Source organism: Sphaeramia orbicularis, chromosome 10, assembly GCF_902148855.1.
Source record: "Sphaeramia orbicularis chromosome 10, fSphaOr1.1, whole genome shotgun sequence".
Taxonomy (NCBI): domain Eukaryota; kingdom Metazoa; phylum Chordata; class Actinopteri; order Kurtiformes; family Apogonidae; genus Sphaeramia; species Sphaeramia orbicularis.
Window position 1 is genome coordinate 16,904,877 of NC_043966.1, and position 7,845 is coordinate 16,912,721.

Consider the following 7,845-nt stretch of genomic DNA (forward strand, 5'->3'; position numbering starts at 1 on the left):
AATACATACGTTTTCCCTCAGACTGAAGGCTGAACTGTTGTTGGTGTGTTGCTTTTGACAGGTTGGTAACAGGTCTGAGGATGAAGATGACAACAACTTTGACAGACACTAGTGGAAAAAGAATGTGTAACTAAAAGAATGTGTGTGGACTAAACCCAGTGTTTAGAGTGGATTAAATCACCTACAGACTTTAACCCATAAGGACCCAGTGTTACTTTTGTGGTGGTTCCCAGATGAATTTTTTTTGCTATATTTAGTCTTCCTTAAGTGATTTATCACCATTTATTGTAAGATTATCGTCTGTATTTTGTGTTTTTTCAGTGAAAATCTGTTGTTTTCCTACATCTAATTCACTGATCATGTAGATGTTCATAAAAGCTCAGATCAGTGTTGCAGGTTATTATATCAAAAACAGAGAAAACTGAAGACAAAAGTGACTTTTTCAGTAAATATATCAACAACTGAACATAAAACAAGCATCTCCATCCACTGTCATTGATCCAACTCAATGGGTTTTACTGGTGAATCAATATTGTAGAAGATGACAGTGTTTCCACGGTAACTACAAAGCCTCTGAACGTCCAAATGGGTCGTATCTGATGACCATGAAAAGATGACAAACTGTATTTTACACCAATTATTTACATGTATTGATAGAATTAGTGGATCAACAGGTATTAAACAGTTTAGACCAGTGGATGGTTTTGGTCACCATGGGCTGTTTGGGTCTTTATGGGTTAAGTTTAAGTTGCCCATAGGTGTGAATGTGAGTGATTGGTTGTTCTTCTCTATACGTCGGCCTTGTGATGAACTGGTGACATGTCCTGGGTGTACCTGTCTTCACCCCCATAGTCAGCTGGGATAGGCTCCAGCACCCCCGCAACCCTTGTGAGGATAAAGCGGTTCGGAAGATGACTAATTCAAAAGTTAAAACATTTTAGTAGATATTAGTAGATGCTTTTGTCCACTAGTGGCTGATGGCGTTTCTGAGGGTTAAGGCAAAACTATAAAGTACAAAATCACAATAGCCTGCTAGTTTCACTTGCAAAAATAAATTTTATACAAACTCAAAAACCTCAACCGGAAAAAGGTGGTCTGCCCTCTCCAGGTTGGTGGGGAGCCCTTGCCCCAAGTGGAGGAGTTCAAGTATCTCAGGGTCTTGTTCACAAGTGAGGGAAGGATGGAGCGTGAGATTGACAGACGGATCGGTGCAGCGTCTGCAGTGATGCGGTCGTTGTACCGGTCTATCATGGTGAAGAAGGAGTTGAGCCGAGAGGTGAAGCACTCGATTTACCGGTCAGTCTACATGCCTACCCTCACCTATGGTCATGAGCTTTGGGTCATGACCGAAAGGACAGGATCCCGGATACAAGCGGTCGAAATGAGTTTCCTCCGTAAGGTGGCTGGGCGCACCCTTAGGGATAGGGTGAGGAGCTCAGCCATCAGGGACGAGCTCAGGGACGCCGCTGCTCCTCCACATCCAGAGGGGCCAGCTGAGGTGGCTTGGGCATCTGTTTCGGATGCCTCCTGGACGCCTCCCTGGGGAGGTGTTCTGGGCATGTCCTGCCGGGAGGAGACCTCGGGGAAGACCTAGGACACGTTGGAGAGACTATGTCTCTCGGCTGGCCTGGGAACGCCTCGGGGTCCCCCCGGAAGAGTTGGAGGAGGTGTCTGGGGAGAGGGAAGTCTGGGCGTCCCTGCTTAGACTGTTACCCCCGCGACCCGGCCCTGGATAAAGCGGAGGATAATGGATGGATGGATGAAACTCAAAAACTTAACTGTTACTGGAAAAAAACTGTCAAAAAGTGGATTTGGATAGTGGTATACTGTATGTATTATGATCCATCGTGCATTGTTCAGTGACACATTTCTGATTAGGATGGTTTTACTGAGAACCTTTGGGTCAGACAATGGAACCAAGAATCCAAGAACCAGTTGAAATAAACAAAAATCACAACTAATTTAGTGGAAAAGATCTAGGTGTGATTGCAAAACCTGCCTATCACGACTAAAAATTAGTACCAACCACAGTCCAAGAAAATATCTGACTGTTTAGAGTTGATTTATAGTAAATTTTGAATATCTCAGTAGATTTTTTAATATATATATATATATATATATATATTTCCAATTAAAAATACTGACAATATAATACAAATTGACAACCACAGAGATCAGTTTCCTTTTCCCTCTGGCTTTTCACAAAGAGTAAATAGCATTTCCCTTTAAATAACAATTTCCTAGTCAAAACATTTCGGTTGATACACAAGAGCTACGTCTCACCATATCCGCAGGAAAAGGAAAATGGAAATAAACCCAAGACAAACAGTGAGTTTTATGTTCAGAAAAGGACCCTCACCCTCATATGCACAGTAAATCCACCGATAATCTGATCTGTACAGTAGGTTACTATTAATAAATCTTCCGCTCCTGTGGGAAACGGGGGAAAACAAACCTGTGACAGCCTCACCGGCCATGTCCTCCATCCCAACATTAACCCTCATAATTCACAGAGCTTTGTTTTTTCATTAAAGAGCGGCTGCTAGTAAAGACCGCCGCCTGGAAGAGGGAGTTCATTACTGGCCAAGTTTCACGGTCGGCACATGGCCCTTACATAAGTCTTAGTCCTCCCTCGTCCCGGCTGAACCACCCACTCACCCACTCCCAAGTCAAACACAAACATCTGGGAATGAAGAATTTAATTCACATTGACCTGGGAGAGGCGGAAACGAAGCCTGCAGCTGATTGACACACACACACACACACACACACACAGAGGGGTTAGGGGTGTTTCTGAGGGGAAATAATGCTGTTGACTGAACTGTTATGGATAAAAGTGTACATTTAGGATCTCTGAATGTCCTATAAACGTCTTAAAAACTTATAAACACTTTACTTGAGTATTTCCATTATTTGCAGCTTTATTCTTCCACTCCACTACATCTCAGAGGCAAATATTGTGCTTTTAGGTCCACTAAATTGGTCTAAAAGGTTCAGTTCCTTTACAAATTACATCTTTTCATCCTCTTTATCACCAGCAAAAAACACATTTTTCCAAATGAGATGATTTCGGCTGTTTTGTATAAACCGAAGCAGGACTTTCCCTCTGTTTCTAAAGCGCTCATCTGTGTAGTTTTATGGGATGAAACAGTAAATGCTTGTATTTTGACCACAACCAAAAGGGTCTTCAGTTGTGTTAACATCCAAAACATCACATTAAAACTTAAAACTGAATAAACAATAACACCAACAGACCATCTGAACAATATACAAGCATTAAACTCGACTTAAAAAATAATCAAGGATTAACATCGTCAATTCAATGATGAGACTGTTGACACATTTTCTATGGCACAGATATCGACATGACCTACTGTTACTGTGTGGTGTAATTATTATGCATTAGGGGTTTGTTTCATTATCTATTCCATTCTATTCTATAGAAAGTACCAATTTTGTTTTGTTTTTACTCCTTCAATTTTTTTTTCCCACGTGTTTCTGAGATACTCTGAGAAACGATCCTACTTTATTCTACTGTCATGGACTGAAGCTTTAGCAGTGACACAAATTTGCTGCTTCCGATTGTTTTTTCCCATGTGTTTCCAGATGCTCTGACAAAACAATCATCAACATTTTAACAGTTTCAAACACTTTTATTGACAAGTAAATCACATTTATGCAAAGAATCACTTTGTGTCACTGAGAAAATTTCTATTCTATTGTATTCTATTCTATTGTACAGAAATGACCAATTCAGTTTTGTTTTTGTTCCTTCAGTTTTTTCCCCACATGTTTCTGAGATTCTCTGGAGTAGAGTAGAGTACAGTACAGTACAGTAGAGTAGGATTGTTTCTCAGTGTTTCCTAACCTTTTTGAGCCATGGCACGTATTTTACATTAGAAAAATCACAAGGCACACCACCAAACAAAAATGTCACAAAAAGTACATCGGGGGTGCACAGGTGACATTGTCGCAGGGCGTTTGGAACACGAAAGCTGACAGGGGTGCGTCAGTGACCCCTCGGACGGACCCCCGGCTTACAGATTGAGGTCTGTCGTATAACAGTATGGGAGGCATATCTCCCTCGCCCCAACCCAATACCCGGGGTTTGTAGGTAATCCGCTAACCTCACATCACTAGTGAGGGGGGCTTTATCAACAGAATGCACCACATCAGGACTGGTTCACTTTCACTTTTATTTTGCAAATGGAAACAGGGTACAGTCGTACGTAACTATATTACACTGCTCACTTATAGAACCAATCAGGTGAAATTGGATAACCTTCCACGGTACACCTGATGATTTCTCATGGTACACTTATGTGCCGCAGCACACTGGTTGGGAAACTCTACTTTAGTCTAGTCTAGTCTAATGAACTAAAGCTTTAGCAGTGACACAAATTTGCTGCTTCAGATTGTTTTTTCTCATGTGTTTCCAGATGTTCTAACAAAATAATCAACATTTTAACAGTTTCAAACACTTTTATTGGCAATATTTATGCGAAGAATCAATTTGTTTCACTGCCAAAATTTCTATTCTATTCTATTCTATAGAAATGACCAATTTTGTTTAGTTTTTGCTCTTTCAATTTTTTTCCCTATGTGTTTTTGAGATACTCTGAGAAACAATCATACTCTACTCTACTGTCATGAACTAAAGCTTTAGCAGTGACACAAATTTGCTGCTTCAGATTGTTTTTTTCTCATGTGTTTCCAGATGCTCTGACAAAACAATCATCAACATTTTAACAGTTTCAAACACTTTTATTGACAAGTAAATTATATTTATACAAAGAGTCAATTTGTTTCACTGCCAAAATATCTATTCTATTCTATTCTATTCTATTCTATTCTATTCTATTCTATTCTATTCTATTCTATCCCCTCTCCGTGGTCCTATGTCCATGCTGAACACGTGAAGGATGGATGGCAGTGCTTTCTGTCGGGCCTCGCCTCTATAGAGGAAGTGCTAAAGACGTTTCAATCTGCCAGAAGGGGAAGCCAAGACGTGACAGCAGGAAACGACTTCCTGAGGCCGTCTGAGGATCCAGTGAATGCAGAAGAGGCACAAAAGAGCTGCATAAAGGCAGGATCTCTTACGTAACTGGGTGGATGTATACGACCTACGCCAAACGCTGGGGGCCCTCAGTAGGTAACGACTCAGAGGGAAAGGGTCAAGTCTCAAACCCCACTGGTGTTGTGGGCCAAGTACAACAGCCCACAGCGACAGAGTGAACAAAGTCCACCTTTTTATGAAGGAGGAGCCCCTCTCCACTCGAAAACAAAGTAGTTAAATGTAGCGTGTTGTGCTTTTATGAAGCTTTTAACACAAGTCTAACATTCTTCTTTGACCATGACGCTGCTGTTTCATACAGTTACTGAATTCATTCCGCTTCATCTAGTTATTCCAGTGATTAATGACACAGCCTCAGAAGACCAAAGTTGAAATGGACTGATATAATTTTCTTGACCAACTGATTGATGGTAATGTCAAAACAATCTTAACGCTCAATGAACAGCCTTCTCATTCAGTTCACGGAGGCTGATGCGTAACTCAGGGTCACTACTGAAGAAGGATGTGAAGAAAAACTACATCACTGTCCCACAAAAATGCCCCACAAGAAAGATGCCAAAAAGGATTCAATGTATCCAAATTGTGTTAAGCTGAAAAAATACCAATCGGGTTATAGAACATTTAGTTTGGCTGGATTTTGTAAATCTCAAAAATCAAAGTCTAGCCACTGAAAGACCATAATGAGCCTTAAAAGCAGAAAAATGTCAAGTTGTGGTTATTGCAAGCGATGAATACAATGTTATTCAGTAGAGGAATTGGATGTGAAAATAGTTCCACCCTTAAAAGTTGACAATCAGAGACTGCAGACCCTCATCTCCTTAAACCAGGGGTCACCAATCCTGGTCCTCGAGAGCTACTATCCTGCATGTTTTAGATGTTTCCCTCTTCCAACACACCTGACGGCCATTATCAGGCTTCTGCAGAGCTTGAGGATAGGCTTATCATTTGAATCAGGTGTGTTGCAAGAGGGATACATCTAAAACATGCAGGATAGTAGATCTCAAGGACCAGGATTGGGCACCCCTGCCTTAAACCATGTCCCCTATGCTGAATCATTCAACAATGCATATAGAAACATACACGTTAGAAATTATTATTATTATAGTTACCAAATACATTTTTCTCTCTATTTAACCTTTCCTAAGTGATTTATCATCATTTGTTTTAATAATATCCTCTGAATTTTGCTTTTTTTTCCCCAGTGGAAGTCATGTATTTTACTATATTTAACCTGCTAAACCCTGACCATATTTTCAGGGGAAAAACACCTAAAAAGACATACCCAAAGTAAATGAAGAATTACTTCACACTAATAAGGTTCATATGGATGTTCTTGGTGTCTATGGACATTTAGAGACCTCACAGAATCTATTCCCATTGTCTAAAATATTGTATGTATTACAATGCCTGAGTAAACTGTAACAAACTATAAGAGAAATTGGAATTTTTTTATCCTCGCCTGTTTTTTTTTGGCTGGATTGACGATGATATGCATAAATTAACTGTTTGTGTCGGAGATTTTCAATAGCGTATATTTCACCCCACAAAGAATTAAAAATCATGTTTGAACATTAAAGTTTGCACTAAAATACACTTTCGATGTACTTTTATTAACATTAGGGTCTAAACTTTGAGCAAAAGTTAAAAAAAACATTCATTGTCTCGATTTATTATATTTTTGTAGTAGATGAATATTAATATAATTTTTTCGGCCCGCGGGGGGGCTGATAGGGCTAAAGGGGTTAACTGACTTGATCATGTAGATGTTCATAAAAGCTCAAAGTAATCAAAACAGAAAAAAACTGAAGAAATAGTGACTTTTTCGGTAAAATCTATCATTAACTGAACATAAACCATGTGTCTCCATCCACTGTCATTGATCCAACTCCATGGGTTTTACTGGTGAATCATTGCTGTAGAAGATGATGGTGTTTCTATGTTCACTACAGAGCCTCTGAACGTTCAAATGGGTCATATCTGATGACCACAAAAAGATTACAGACTGCATTTTACACCAATTATTTACATGAATTGATAGGATTAATGGATGAACAGTTTAGAACAATAGATGCTTTTGGTGGACAGTGGATGTTTGGGTCTTTATGGGTTAACTGTTCCTACCATCAGTTGATTTGAAGTTATGTGTAGTGAGATGGATGTGATATCAGTGTCAATACTGTAAGTTCCATGGTCAGACTGAATACAAAGAACAGATATGAAAAAGGAATGTACATGAGTAATGAGAGTAAAAGCCAAATCTGTGGTTTCTATGTTCCAAACTGAGCTCATGGAATATGGTGTATTTAGAAGTGACATTAAATATGTTCTCAGCTCTGGACCATTTTCTGAATCAGTAAAAGACTGATCATGTTGATACATAACATTATACAGGACGAGTGTGATTTTTTTTTTTTTCCAGGGCGAAAACTGCTTTCATTTCCAGGAAAATCATAAAAATATCAAAAACTGGTCTCTCTCCCAAAGGTGAAAAATCCTTTCAACATTCCAGAACCTGATCCAAAGCCTGAAGAGATCTGGGACAGACCTAACCTGTGTAAAGTTAAAGTCAAAATGTGCTGTTAAGTTAAAGGAGTGATATTTTGCTTCTTTAAATGGAATTATGCATTTTAAAACATTTCCCTGTGGTCTACATAAACTGTCAATGCTATGTTTGGGTCTGAATTCTTCATTAATTCAACTCCACAGGTCCATCTTCAACCCTATTTCTGAGAAATGACACCAGAAAGGTCGTTTTGAGCACTGGCCCCGCC